Genomic DNA, 13,735 nt, shown 5'->3' with positions numbered 1-13,735 from the left:
TTGATTTTATTCACAGATCAAGTAAGAAGTGACCAACAGAGGGAATAAGTGGAATCAGTAAAAAAAAAAATCTATATATATATATATATATATATAAATTCTTTATATTTGAAGTGCAGAGTTATATACAGGTTGAAGCAAAGACTTGTAAAACACAGTAAATCACAGTAAACAGATAAAGATAGAAGAAGTCAAGAAATGCTGTACTTTTTTCAGGTTTTGTTAAAGGGGAATCATGAGTAAGACAATACAATACAAGATATGACAAGATATAATTTGCTGCCTACTAGGTACTGCATTAGAGTAAACAGGTTAAGTAGCAAGGCGAGCAGGTCAAATAACCACTGGCATCATTATCACTAGTGTGCAGCTCCTCATACTGCATAAGGCAATTAAATGAATATCAAAATAAAGAGTGGCAAAATCTCACGCTGCTCAGTAGTGCCTGCACACATGCTACAAAGCAGGGAAGGAATAAGGCCACTGGAGCCGAGTGAAGCAATTCGTTACAGCCTAACAAAGATCACAATGAATAGAAGGGAACTCAAAGACAGAGTCTGCTTTTATCAGGGAGGGAATGGATCCAAAGCTGTAATCTGGAGTGTAAGGTCAGCCGACCCCTGGAATTGGGAACATCCAGGTGGACGCAGGAACGTCCTGTGTAGCAGTAGCCCATCCAGGAGGTTTCGGTTGGTGAATGGCGTATCCACGCCCTAGCAGTGCACTCTTCCAGCCCCAGGTTTCTGTGAGGGCCTGAATCAATAGTCCATGGGCTCTGGACCTCTTGGGAACCAAGTCCTTTCCCCATCCGGGGTAAGTGGGGGATCTGGTTGGTGTAGGCCGCCGGCGGCATTTAATCCTCCATTTTCGTGGTTGATGCCGTGACGCAGTGCATCAGGTGGCTCTCAGCCTAGGAAGGTGAGTGGCAGTTCTGGAAGGCACATTAATATCAGGTTCACCTCAGGGAGGGGGTTATATTTTCCTAAGCAGGTCATTTTCATCTTGGACCTTCTCATGCTGTAGGAATCCAGCTCGGGATCTTGCCGGAATCCTCTCCCAGAAGGCCTAAAATACTTTGTCCATGCGACTTCGAATGCCTATTGTAGAACAGTATAAGGGTTAAAATGTATCTACAAGGCAATGAATAAGCGCTAGATAACACAGTACGGCAGCAACCCTATAAGGGAATCCCTCAAGAACCCTTAGACCCAACACAAATAAAACAGATAAAAGTAAGGGCTGCGCCAGGTAAAATTAGGTGACTAGTCCAAATAAAATAAGTGGGTAAAAAAAAAAAAGGAAGGTCTTATCTAGAGGCGTCTATTGAGGTTGTGTGGTATGGCAGTATTCAGTCCTGTGTGGTATGGCAGTATTCAGTTCTGTTTTTATTTTGGTTTTATTATATCAACCTTAAACCCTTATGTGATTGGTCACCTGCTTTTTGGCGCCAATTTCAAAGGATTGGGTTTGCTATTTATTGATTCTTCTGCCAGGTATCAGGTCCTTTCCCCATATTGATAACGCCGTATTGGCGAAACGCGTTTATGGTTATTATAGTGTGTATTTTAAAATATTAAAGTATATTTGGTCACTTTTAATTGTACTATTTATCTTTTAATACACATCAATCTACCTTTTACCTGGCATCCTTTTATCACTCCGGACTCCAAGTAATCCTAGGTGGGGATCATACCACCAACGCTATCATCAAGGAGCAGTAGATCTGCTCCTTTCTTGTGAGTACCCATTTTATCTTATTATTTTATTTTAAGTGTTTTACACAGTGAACACTATTGGCTGTTTCTCTCTACCCGAGTGTTTACTACATCAAGGACGGAGGAAACAAACCACAGACAAAGGAAATTCACCTCATATCCTACAAGCGGGTATTAATACCGCTGCACGCCTTTCAAACCAGAGCGGGTTTTAGCTCTTTCAAATGTGAGTTTGCATTCAAGATCTTTTATATCATCACCTCTACTAACAAAACATACTACACTATTTGGTTCTCTATATATTTTTTATCTCTTGCATATGAGCTGATCCATAAGGAAGAACATTACAAGGACAAATTGTTCTGGACTGAATACTGCACCACATGACCTCAATAGACGCCTCTAGATAAGAACTTCCTTTTTTTTTACCCACTTATTTTATTTGGACTAGTCACCTAATTTTACCTGGCGCAGCCCTTACTTTTATCTGTTTAAAATGTATCCAGCCCATTTTCATATATTTCCAGTAGTAGAGAATACAAGACAGGGGTGGCTATTTTGGCAACCTAGTACATGATATAACTTTCCCATAAAGCTAAATATTGAAGTGTGTAATCTATGCATCCCTTATTATTATGAGGTTCCTTTGATTTGGATTCCCAAACCTGTTCTTTCTTCTGTTGTTGTACATCGTAATATGCAAAGTTTAATGCAACAAATGTAGCTAAAATATATATTTTTCCTATGGTGGACTTTTCATAGGAATTCCTGGGATAGAGGAAGCTCTATTCATTAAATGTCAGTTCTTTCTCAATATAAATATTAATTATAATTGGATTCATATCAAAATAATTATATCATTTTCCACGTCTTGTCCAAAGAGAGAAAGTTAGCTAACAGAATGACAAATACAAGAGGGATTGCAAGTTCCTGAAATGTGGGAAGTGTTGGGCATTAAATCAGTTATACACAAAACCCTCTTTGTTAGATTGATATTTTGTCGGAGCCACACCCTCTTTGATAGACAGGATCCTGGGAATCAGTCAAGAAGACAAGAGATGTGTTCTATAACCAATTCAAATTTTATTATACGTCAGTTGCATTTATACCCCATTTTCATGTCGGTGGGGGCCAGGAGCATTAATGACATAAATTGTTTTTCACAAGCTATAAACAGCTGTTTCTAGTTATAATCTTTCGTTATATAACGCATGCATATTTAATTAAGAACAGATATTTACAAATACCGATATCTTGGACAATTAACCCCTTCAGGACCGGCCTGTTTTTGCGATGTTTGTACGTTAAGGACCAGAGCAGTTTTAACACTTTTGTGGTGTTTGTGTTTAGCTGTAATTTTCCGCTCTCTCATTTACGGTTCCCATACAAGTTATATATTGTTTTTTTCAGGACAAAAGGGGCTTTCTTTACATACCATTATTTGTATTATGTCCAATATTGTATTTAAAAAAAATAATAAAATATGGTGAAAAATTTAAAAAAAAAACATGTTTTTGGACTTTTACTTGAAAAATCTTTTACTTATCTACAAAAGCTAATGAAAAAAACAGCTAAATAGATTCAAAATTTTGTCCCGAGTTTAAAAACACCCAGTGTTTACATGCTTTATTGCTTTTTTTTTGCAAGTTATAGGCCTATAAATACAAGTAGGAAATTGCTGTTTCAATATATATATATTTTAAATGTATCAATAGTGACCTTGTAACACCGTTATCTGTCATAAATCCCCGAAACACACCTAACATGTACATATTTTTTTTAAAGTAGACAACCCAGGGTATTCAAAATTGGGTATGTCCAGTTTTTTTTAGTAGCCACTTAGTCACAAACACTGGCCAAAGTTAGCATTTATATTTGTTTGTGTGTTAAAAATGCAAGAAACGCTAACTTTGGCCGGTGTTTGTGACTAAGTGGCTACTAAAAAAGGCTGAACATACCCCATTTGCAATACCTTGGGTTGTCTTCTTTTGCAAATGGTATGCCATCATGGGGCTAATTCTCATTCCTTGGCTACCATACGCTCTCAAAGGCAACCTAACCAATCCGACAAATTTCAATAAAAAAAAAAAGTAAAATCAAGCCTTATATTTGACCCTGTAACTTTCACAAACACTATAAAACCTCTACATGTGGGGTACTGTTATACTCAGGAGACTTCGCTGAACACAAATATTAGTGTATCAGAACAGTAAAATGTATCACAGCAATAATATCCTCAGTGAAAGTGCTGTTTGTGTGTGAAAAATGCAAAAAAATTCACTTTCACTGACAATATCATCGCTGTGATATGTTTTACTGTTTTGAAACACTAATATTTGTGTTCAGCGAAGTCTCCCGAGTAAAACAGTACCCCCATGTACAGGTTTTAGGGTGTCATAGAAAGTTACAGGGTTAAACACAGTGCTAGCAAATTAAATTATCTGGACTTTCGGCCTGGGTTGGCAGGCAGGTCCCTCAAATTGCAGTCATTAAAATTACTTAATTAGGTAAAAATATTACATAAATACACATGTAGAATTTTAATATATATACATATTTATATATTTGACATCTACGTGTATATTTATGAAATTATTTATGTAATTATGTATATGGACATATGTATATTTCGTATTGTTTTTATTTATTTATTTATACATAGATATATATATCATTACATTCTAAGTATATTTTGATATAAATATATATATATATATCAAAATACTGTTAGAATAAAATTGCATATATAAATATTTTTTTATAATTATTAAAAATTATTTTTATTTTTTGTTATTTATTTTTATTAACATATTATTTGTATTTTATAATAATATATATATACCATATATATAGCAATTATATATATATTGTATATATTCGTGTGTAATTTAAATATAAGTGTATTTTTATATTAATATACGTATATATAAATATAAAAATACACTTAATATGACATTATATATATATATATGATACATATACATATATTATATATAGATATAATACATGTATATATATCATATATATATACACATATTATTTATTTATTTTTACACTGATTTTACACTGTTTTTTTTTTTACTTTATTTTTTGGATTTTTTACTTGCAGGGAGACTGCCTGTCAGCACAGACAGTCCCCCTGCAGGCAGATACAAAGACCCCTATTGCGGTCATGTGATCGAGTGATCACATGGCCGTGGGGTCCTGATCTGCCGAGGGGGGACTGCCCGGGCAGACAGGCAGTCCCCCTGGACCGGGTGGAGCACTGATCGCCGCCGTGGGACCGACGGCGATCAGGTAAGTAGCCCCAGACCGTTATGACGGTTCAGGACCGTCAGCGGTCCAAACGCACGTTTTACCGCTGACGGTCCTGAACCGTCAGCGGTCCTGAAGGGGTTAACAAGAACATTTCGAAATCAGTACTTTTCCCGTAACTAGGATTTTAGATAAATCTTATTTCCGAGAATCGGAGATAAAATGCCAAATTTATTCTTGGTTCAAATTAACCCTTATATGAACAGCTAGGATAGATAGCAAAATGGATATTCGTATCCTACAGGAAGAGTTCAATACATTTCAGTGATTCAGGGGGTGGAGCCGTACTGCTGACCGGGTCAGAAGCCATCTTCCTGAGTTCTGACTCTAGTAAGCCTGTTTAAACTAATCTTATGCATCCATGGCATCAGGAGACATCCATCACCTGGCAATATGAACTTGCTTGGTGTCTTGGATTTCAATCTAACCTGCAATGCAGCCTACCTAGCCATGTACAGCCATTACTTATCCTGCCATATTAATAATAGTGATTCACTTGTTCTTTGATACCTTGAAGGTGATGATGTCGCTTGTCCAGGGCTTATGATACTGACCAACTTCGTTCCATCCCTGTCCATCCTTTAGGCCAAAGGGCTCTGCTGTAATGCTGCAGCTGTTGCTGTTTTGGCTATTTCCTTTATCACAATGAGGACTCAGACAATATCACCCAACTCCATACCTCTAGTTATTATTTAACTGCCCCTGCTCCCTCCCAATGGGCACAACTTGAAGTATCGGTGAATCCTTCACCTATTCATTCTGGCATGGTCTGACCACTCTTTTACCTATGTAATAGCACACCCAAGTATCACTAGATCGAGGTTTGAAATGGGCCTGGTGGAACATGCCCTCTGTGCTGAAACAGCTATGCTGTTTAACTTTGGTCCACAGTAGATTGCTAACCATGGATCTGGGCGGTACCTGACACAGTTGAGTGGCTGGCATGGAGAGGGGCACTGTGAGTTCTCCTGAAAAATCAGAGGGATCTGGTTGTATTGCAGGGTGTCTTGGGCCATAATGTGCAGGTTTAAGGTGGCCTTCATGATGCTCAGGACTCTTGGGCACCTGGTATATGGCTTAACTACTCCCTGGGAACTTGGGAATAGCTCTGGGATATTGACCTTTTTGTCATTTTAACTGGAGTGTGACGTTATTTGGGTACGCTAGCCTCTGCACTCCTAGGTACTGAGGCCTCTCATGGAGATCTCCTTTCTGTATTTATTTAAAACTGATGTCTGCTCGATCACTGCAGCTATGGGACTCTAAAGAGGAACTTTCATGTTGCACTTACACGGTCTTTACTTCCAATGGTCTCAGATATTTATAGAGCAGATGAGACTTTGGCCATAACCAAGCTTGAGATTTAGCATTTTTTGAAATATATATTACATGCTATGGGGGTGGGAGTTATGGCTGTTGTGCCTATACTTATTTAGACTTGTTTTACTTTTATTGCTTCTGGAGGAGAGCTTGTTTCCTTACCAGATGCCTCTTTTCCCTTCTTCAAATATCTTTCTGCTTTTATTTGTCTGTTTTGTACCCCTTCCCTTCGCTAATAATACTGTACCTTCTATACCTTGAGACATGTATACATTCCAGATCAGTTCTATTACATAGCAGATTCACTCTGAATTTTGGATAGTGAGCTTATATGTTTGACGACTTCAGCCACCATCATAACATATTGTATGTTTTAGGGCCCAATACCTCCCATATAATATTGAGATACTTACAGGTCCTCAAAGATTTCTCCAGTATTTGAGTACCTTGATATTTTCTTCAGAATACTTTAACCCCTTAAGGACCAAACTTCTGGAATAAAAGGGAATTATGACATGTCACACATGTCATGTGTCCTTAAGGGGTTAAACTGTAGATTGGGGTTCCCAAACAAACTCTGAATTAGGAGTTGGTTTTGTGTCTACTTTTCCTTTCTGCATAGCATGTTATACGGGGCATTTCCTTAACTGATGTTTTTTTATGAGAAAGATGGAATGTATTGCATTGTTCCTCTGGGGTGGCCGACAGAGGAACTGAGCAGAGGTCTTACAGTGGAGCTCCGATCGGGCCCCACAGCAAAGAGACACTGGCCGTGATAAAAATAATCTCCAGAGGGATCACTCACCTGCATCCTCCCGACGACAAGATGGGGTGCAAGAACAGAAGACACTGTGGCAAACCTAGCCACTTCTGGATTGTAGTTACTAAAGGTTGTCCGTAGGCTGAATATATGCTATGTATGTTAAACTGTATATGTACCGTATTATGGCCGTTCGCATGCTGGCAGCCATACGCTGCCAGCATACAAACCCCTTTCGTTTGACGAAACACGGTTATCCAGGCCGTTCGCCATACGAATGCTGGCTCCCCAGGTAGACCACCCACTCACCAGTCGTGTGGCACCAATTAACCGATTGCAACAATGTTGCAATCGGTAATTAAGGGCTCTCCTAGGTGGCCGTCGTTCGGCTACCGACCATGCGGCGGTCGGCCATCTTGGATCCTTTGTCTCTGCAGCGGTGTTCGGTCCTCGAGAGCCTGGAACTGAAAACGGCTACTCAATGATCCGAACACCGCTGGACTTCCAGAGCGTTCGGGAGTTCCGCGTTCGGCACATTCTGTTCCCCATAGATGTTCGGTACTTTTAAACCGAACTCAATATTTTAATGTATTTGGTGCGGCGTTCGGTTAGTTTAGCTGGGATCGGAGCGGTATTCTCACTAAATGTGCCCGCCGACCCCAGCTATCTACCGAACGGTCATTCGTCTAAAAGCGAGTAAAATTGTATAAAATTGGATTTCTATATAAATTGTCGGTTTTGCTACACGAGGGGATAATCCACTTAATCGTCCATTTTAGTGGGAGTATCCCTCTCGTGCAGCAATGCCTGTTGGGATAATTACAATGCCTGATGGGAGAAATCCCCTGTAACATCTGTAAGGAAACCCCTTGCATGGGGAACTGCATAAATATGGAAGTCTGTGAATAAAGCGAGTTAGTTGACTCCCAGACTGTGTTTCGTCCGGTTATTGGGAGGATTGGGGAACTTGTCTTACTTTTCAGCGCTGACTGTGGATGTACCTGTGTAACCAGCGGATATCGGGGATTTTACTATTGCCCTCCGCTACAGACACCATCGCCCAAAAATCCCCCATGTGAGAGATATTCGGCTCTCTTTTTAAAGGGCCCGCGCTGCAGCTAACTCCATAAATGGCGACTAAAGGGGACATAAAGAAGCTATTAATTGATCTAAGAGAGCTCTGGAAGGCTGACCTTTTGAAAATACAGAGAGAGGCTACCAGAGATAGCCAGATCCAACAAAATAATGACCAAATAAAAGGACTTACCTTACAAGTGCAACATGTGAGCCGAGTGGTGACATCGCTAGAGATGCTCCATAGGCGCCGAAACATAAGGATCAGAGGAATCCCAGAGTCTGTAAGTGACGAGAAGCTACCACAGTTTGCCAGAAATCTAATCACCTCTATGGGTGTCAAGAGAGGCCCTGACCCAACACAAATCACCTCAACCTCCAGGGTGCGCAAGTCTGCCACAGCGCCTAGTGCGGCTCCCTGTTACACCATCGCAATCCCAAGAGACATAACAGCGAGAGCTGCGATAATCAACCGCTCCAGGACAATTGGGAACATACAGTTTGAAAGCTGCACACTGGTGATCCATGCAGACATCCCGTTTGTCGCCCTGGCAGAGAAGAGAAAATTGGCCCCGGTGGCCAGAAGGCTGAGAGACAACTCTCAGTTAAATACCACTGGGAAATAGAGGGACACCTTCAAGTTGCACTGGGAGACCGGTTTCTTACCCTGACTTCGTCCCTCTACACTTTTTTAAAAAACACTGACAGGGGACATAGCCCCACCACAGGCACTTGGACGCCCCACAGACACTGACACTTCAGTGCCGAAGACTTCAAAATGGGACACCACCCATCAGTGGTGAACTAGACCCAGAATACTCAGTCTTCCCTTCCAAGCACACACACCCAAACACATGTGCATTTCCTGAAGAGGCATAACTACCCTGAAAGAACTCACACAGACTGGACCAGAGTCCAGATTGTGTTATTTGTGCAAGCAATATTCATTGTTAATTTAGGACTGTATGATACAGATGTTAAATAACAATATATCTTCTATAAACAAAGAGGGGTTATTATAACAGTAACTATTATGCGGTTATATTTTTATACTCCACCAGTCAGACTAGAGTAAGTGGAGCAAAAGTGATGGACATTCTCATTGATAATTTAAACTCTCCGATTTAAATATAGTTATTAGTAGTATTTATAAAGCAGTGACATAGTCTGTGGAGTTATACAACAGGCAAATAAAGCATGCATATACTTGTGAAAACACGTTTAGGAAAAATCGACAAAGGTCCCACTGAAACACATTTACAGGCCAAGGGTTATAGAGTGCCAGTCCACAATGCACAGCAGGATTAACCAGATGGTAACCCTATGTATCCACCTATGGCCCAGGTGTTACACAAGGGGTCCTGTGACCATGAATTTGCTTGCTCCCATTAACCATCCCTATGGGGTCCCAGAACCATGAATTAGCTTGGCCCATTCAACTATCCCTATGTGAAGAATGAAGGAAAGACCAAACTAATCACTAGCCTGGAATCGTCTTAGATCTTAATCCTTCTCTGAAACAAAGGTAAAAAAAAAATTCAGTAGTTCAAAGAGAACATGGGAAACTATATGTACTTATGAAATCCAAGACAGACTAAAGAAAATAATAAGGGTATTTCAGAATTGGGCAGTAATAGAAAAGTATAACTAAGAGTTGGGAATGCTGATGCAAATATATGATAAGTGAAGGTCAGTGACTGATAAAAGTCCAAGGTGGGATGCATATGTGTACTGGCAAAGATACAGTATATCACAAATGTGAGTAAACCCCTCACATTTTTGTAAATATTTAATTATATCTTTTTTTATGTGACAACACTGAAGAAATGACACTGCTACGATGTAAAGTAGTAATTGTACAGCCTGTATAACAGTGTAAATTTGCTGTCCCCTCAAAATAACTCAACACACAGCCATTAATGTCTAAATTGTTGGCAACAAAAGTGAGTACACCCCTAAGTGGAAATGTGACTCGTTAGTGTAAGGTCTCAGGTGTAGTGTAAGGTCTCAGGTGTGAATGGGGAGCAGGTGTGTTAAAGTTGGTGTTATCGCTCTCACCCTCTCTGATACTGGTCACTGGAGGTTCAACATGGCACCTCATGGCAAAGAACTCTCTGAGGATCTAAAAAAAAGAATTGTTGCTCTACATAAAGATGCCCTAGGCTCTGCCTTCGCAGATGATCCAATATACACAATAAGAAACCCAGAGACCTCACTACCCCACCTAATACAAGAGATTGACCTATATGGTCTAGTATCCAACTACAAAATGAATAGTAGCAAAAGTGAGATCCTCCCCTTGAATATTTCAGAGGGGTTGGGGACCAGACTTAAACAGACATACCCCTTCCATTGGCCGCAGACCTCTGTGAGGTACCTGGGAATACAATTGACGAACTCACTGAATAAAATATATGACCTCAAATTTCCCCCACTAATGGCCAACATAAACAGGGACTTAAGAACTTGGAACAAACCTCAATTCGGCTGGCTCTGCAGAGTACACATATTAAAAATGGCCATCCTGCCGAAATTCCTTTACATCTTACAAACATTACCCATAAAAATTCCAAACTCATTCTTCAAATCCAAAGGCCACTACTCCATACTAATTCTTCTTGACCTCTCAGCGGCCTTTGACACCGTTGATCATGCTCTCCTTCTTCAAACTCTTCAATCGCTTGGTCTCTGTGACTCTGTCCTCTCGTGGTTTTCCTCTTATCTCTCCCAACGCTCATTCAGTGTCTCTTTTTCTAATGATACCTCCTCCCCTTGCCCTGTCTCGGTTGGAGTTCCCCAAGGCTCCGTCCTTGGTCCCCTTCTATTTTCTCTTTATACTGCCTCTCTTGGCAAACTTATTACCTCTTTTGGATTTCACTACCACCTGTACGCTGATGACACCCAGCTATATCTCTCCTCCCCGGACCTCTCCCCTGCCGTCCTGCAACGTGTCACTGCTTGCCTTTCTTCCATCTCTGACTGGATGTCCTCCCGCTTTCTGAAACTCAATCTCTCAAAAACTGAGCTCCTTGTCTTTCCTCCTCCTAATACTGATCCTCCTCTTTCCCTCTCCCTCCAAGTTTGTGGTACCAACATCAGTCCATCCTTGCAAGCGCGCTGTCTTGGCGTCATACTTGACTCTGGTCTCACCTTTGAGCCTCACATCCAGCATGTTGCCAAATCCTGTAGATTCCATCTTAAAAACATAGCCCGCATCCGCCCCTTTCTTGCACCAGATACTACCAAGGAGCTTGTCCATGCTCTAGTAATTTCCCGCATGGATAATTGTAACCCTCTCCTGATTGGTCTTCCCAATAGCCGTACTGCACCCTTACAGTCTGTAATGAATGCTGCTGCTAGATTGATTTTCCTCTCTAGTCGTTTCTCTCACACCTCACCCCTCTGCCAGTCCTTACATTGGCTTCCTGTATGCTATAGGAGTCAATTCAAGGTACTAACTCACACCTATAAAGCACTGAACAACTCTAGCCCCTCTTATATCTCCTCACAGATCCATAGGTATGTCCCTTCTCGGTCTCTCCGCTCTGCCCGTGACCACCTCCTGTCCGTTGTCCGCACTCGTACGGCCAACTCGCGCTTGCAGGACTTCTCACGGGCGGCTCCCTTCCTATGGAATAGCCTGCCTACCGCCATCAGACTCTCCCCTAGTCTTGCATCTTTTAAGAAGTGCCTTAAAACCCATCTCTTTAGGAAAGCTTATGGCCTCCAAGACTAACCCTTACCTCACATACCTGTCTCTTGCCCTCTCCTAAAGGGCAGCCCACCTTATTTGATTGTAAATTCCTGTCCTAATGTGTTTTACACCCCACCTCCTATAGAATGTAAGCTCGTTTGAGCAGGGTCCTCTTCAACCTATTGTTCCTGTAAGTTTATTTGTAATTGTCCTATTTATAGTTAAATCCCCCTCTCATAATATTGTAAAGCGCTACGGAATCTGTTGGCGCTATATAAATAGCAATAATAAATAAATAAATAAATAAGACGGTAAAAAGCAACCTCTCCAACTTCCTATGGGCTGGAAAACACCCAAGGACTCAATACGCACAATTAACGAGACACAAAACACAAGGCGGCCTGGGGGCACCAGACATAGAGACATACCATAGGGCAGTAGTCCTATCCCGAATCTACGATTGGACTAACACATATAACCAGAAACAATGGGTACAAATAGAAGCGACCAGCTTACAAGTTCACATTAGAACATTACCTTGGCATGACTCAGGCCTGGAACTAGTCCGCCCGAACCGCCCGAACCACACGGACCACCCGACAATAATTCCTACACTAAGATACTGGAACAATATTAAGAAAAACAAACATATTGCCCCACACCCATCCCCATTATACCCAATTACGGGAAATCCATACTTCAGACCGGGCATTCCACAGAATGCTTACCGAGACTTTGGGAACCAACAGGAGCAACTACTCCTGAAAGACGTACTAATTGGCCAGGGAATAGTCCCAATTTCGGATCTAATCCCCACACCCACGCACACAACAATGCAATGTTACAAATTCACACAACTCTCGCACTTCATACAAGCGCATTCAGCCCTCTTACAGGGAAACAGACCATTGACCGCATTCGAATCCAGATCCTTCTTGGGGACTAGGAAAAAGAAACACATCACCGTGTTTTATAAAATCTTACAGACGGATCTCCATGCCCACCTCCCCGAATTAACAAAGTCTTGGGAAAAAGACTTAAAGATCACACTAACATCAGACGATTGGGGAATTATATTTAGAAATACCTTTAAGTCCTCTAGCAATACTACCACCCAAGAGAGTAACTATAAGCGCATATCTAGGTGGCATTTTACTCCAACCAGAATACGCAAATTCTTTCCAAACTCCTCCAACCTCTGCTGGAGATGCAAAAATGACACAGGGACACCGGGCTACATCTGGTGGTTCTGTGCCATAATACAATCATACTGGAGCAAAATAACCACCATAATAACACTTATAACAAGCTACACAATACCACAATCTCCTGAAGCTCTCCTATTCATGCTATATCCCACCCCCCTAACAAAATCAATGCGCATCCTGCTCAATCATCTGCTTACAGCAGCAAATAGCCTAATTCCTCTCAAATGGAAGCAAACCAAACCCCCATCCATCAGGGAATGGATAACCAAAGTAGACTCCATCCGGCAGATGGTTGAGCTCTCACACTCCCTCTCTGGCACGTACAATGTGTTTACATACACCTGGGCACCCTGGGACAATTACATTAAAGATTCTGCTTTATCTCCACTCCACGATACATAGCCCACATTGACTTCAGAGAGCCCGATCGACGACTACCTACCCTAACTGAAACCAAACCACTGCACACTACTACTTGTACCTCACCGAACTCATGTTTACTGTTATCAATGTTGACATCAATGTATTTTAGAAATTTGTCATGCTATGAGCACTCCAATGTATGAAACTCTTGTAACACTCTAGCACATTGTAACGCATTACCTGATACGAGATGGTTTGACTCCTTCTTCTTTTCATACGATGTAAA

The sequence above is a fragment of the Pelobates fuscus genome, chromosome 3, assembly GCF_036172605.1.
Source record: "Pelobates fuscus isolate aPelFus1 chromosome 3, aPelFus1.pri, whole genome shotgun sequence".
Taxonomy (NCBI): domain Eukaryota; kingdom Metazoa; phylum Chordata; class Amphibia; order Anura; family Pelobatidae; genus Pelobates; species Pelobates fuscus.
The sequence above is the reverse complement of the archived record's forward strand: the minus strand, read 5'-3'. Positions refer to the sequence as shown.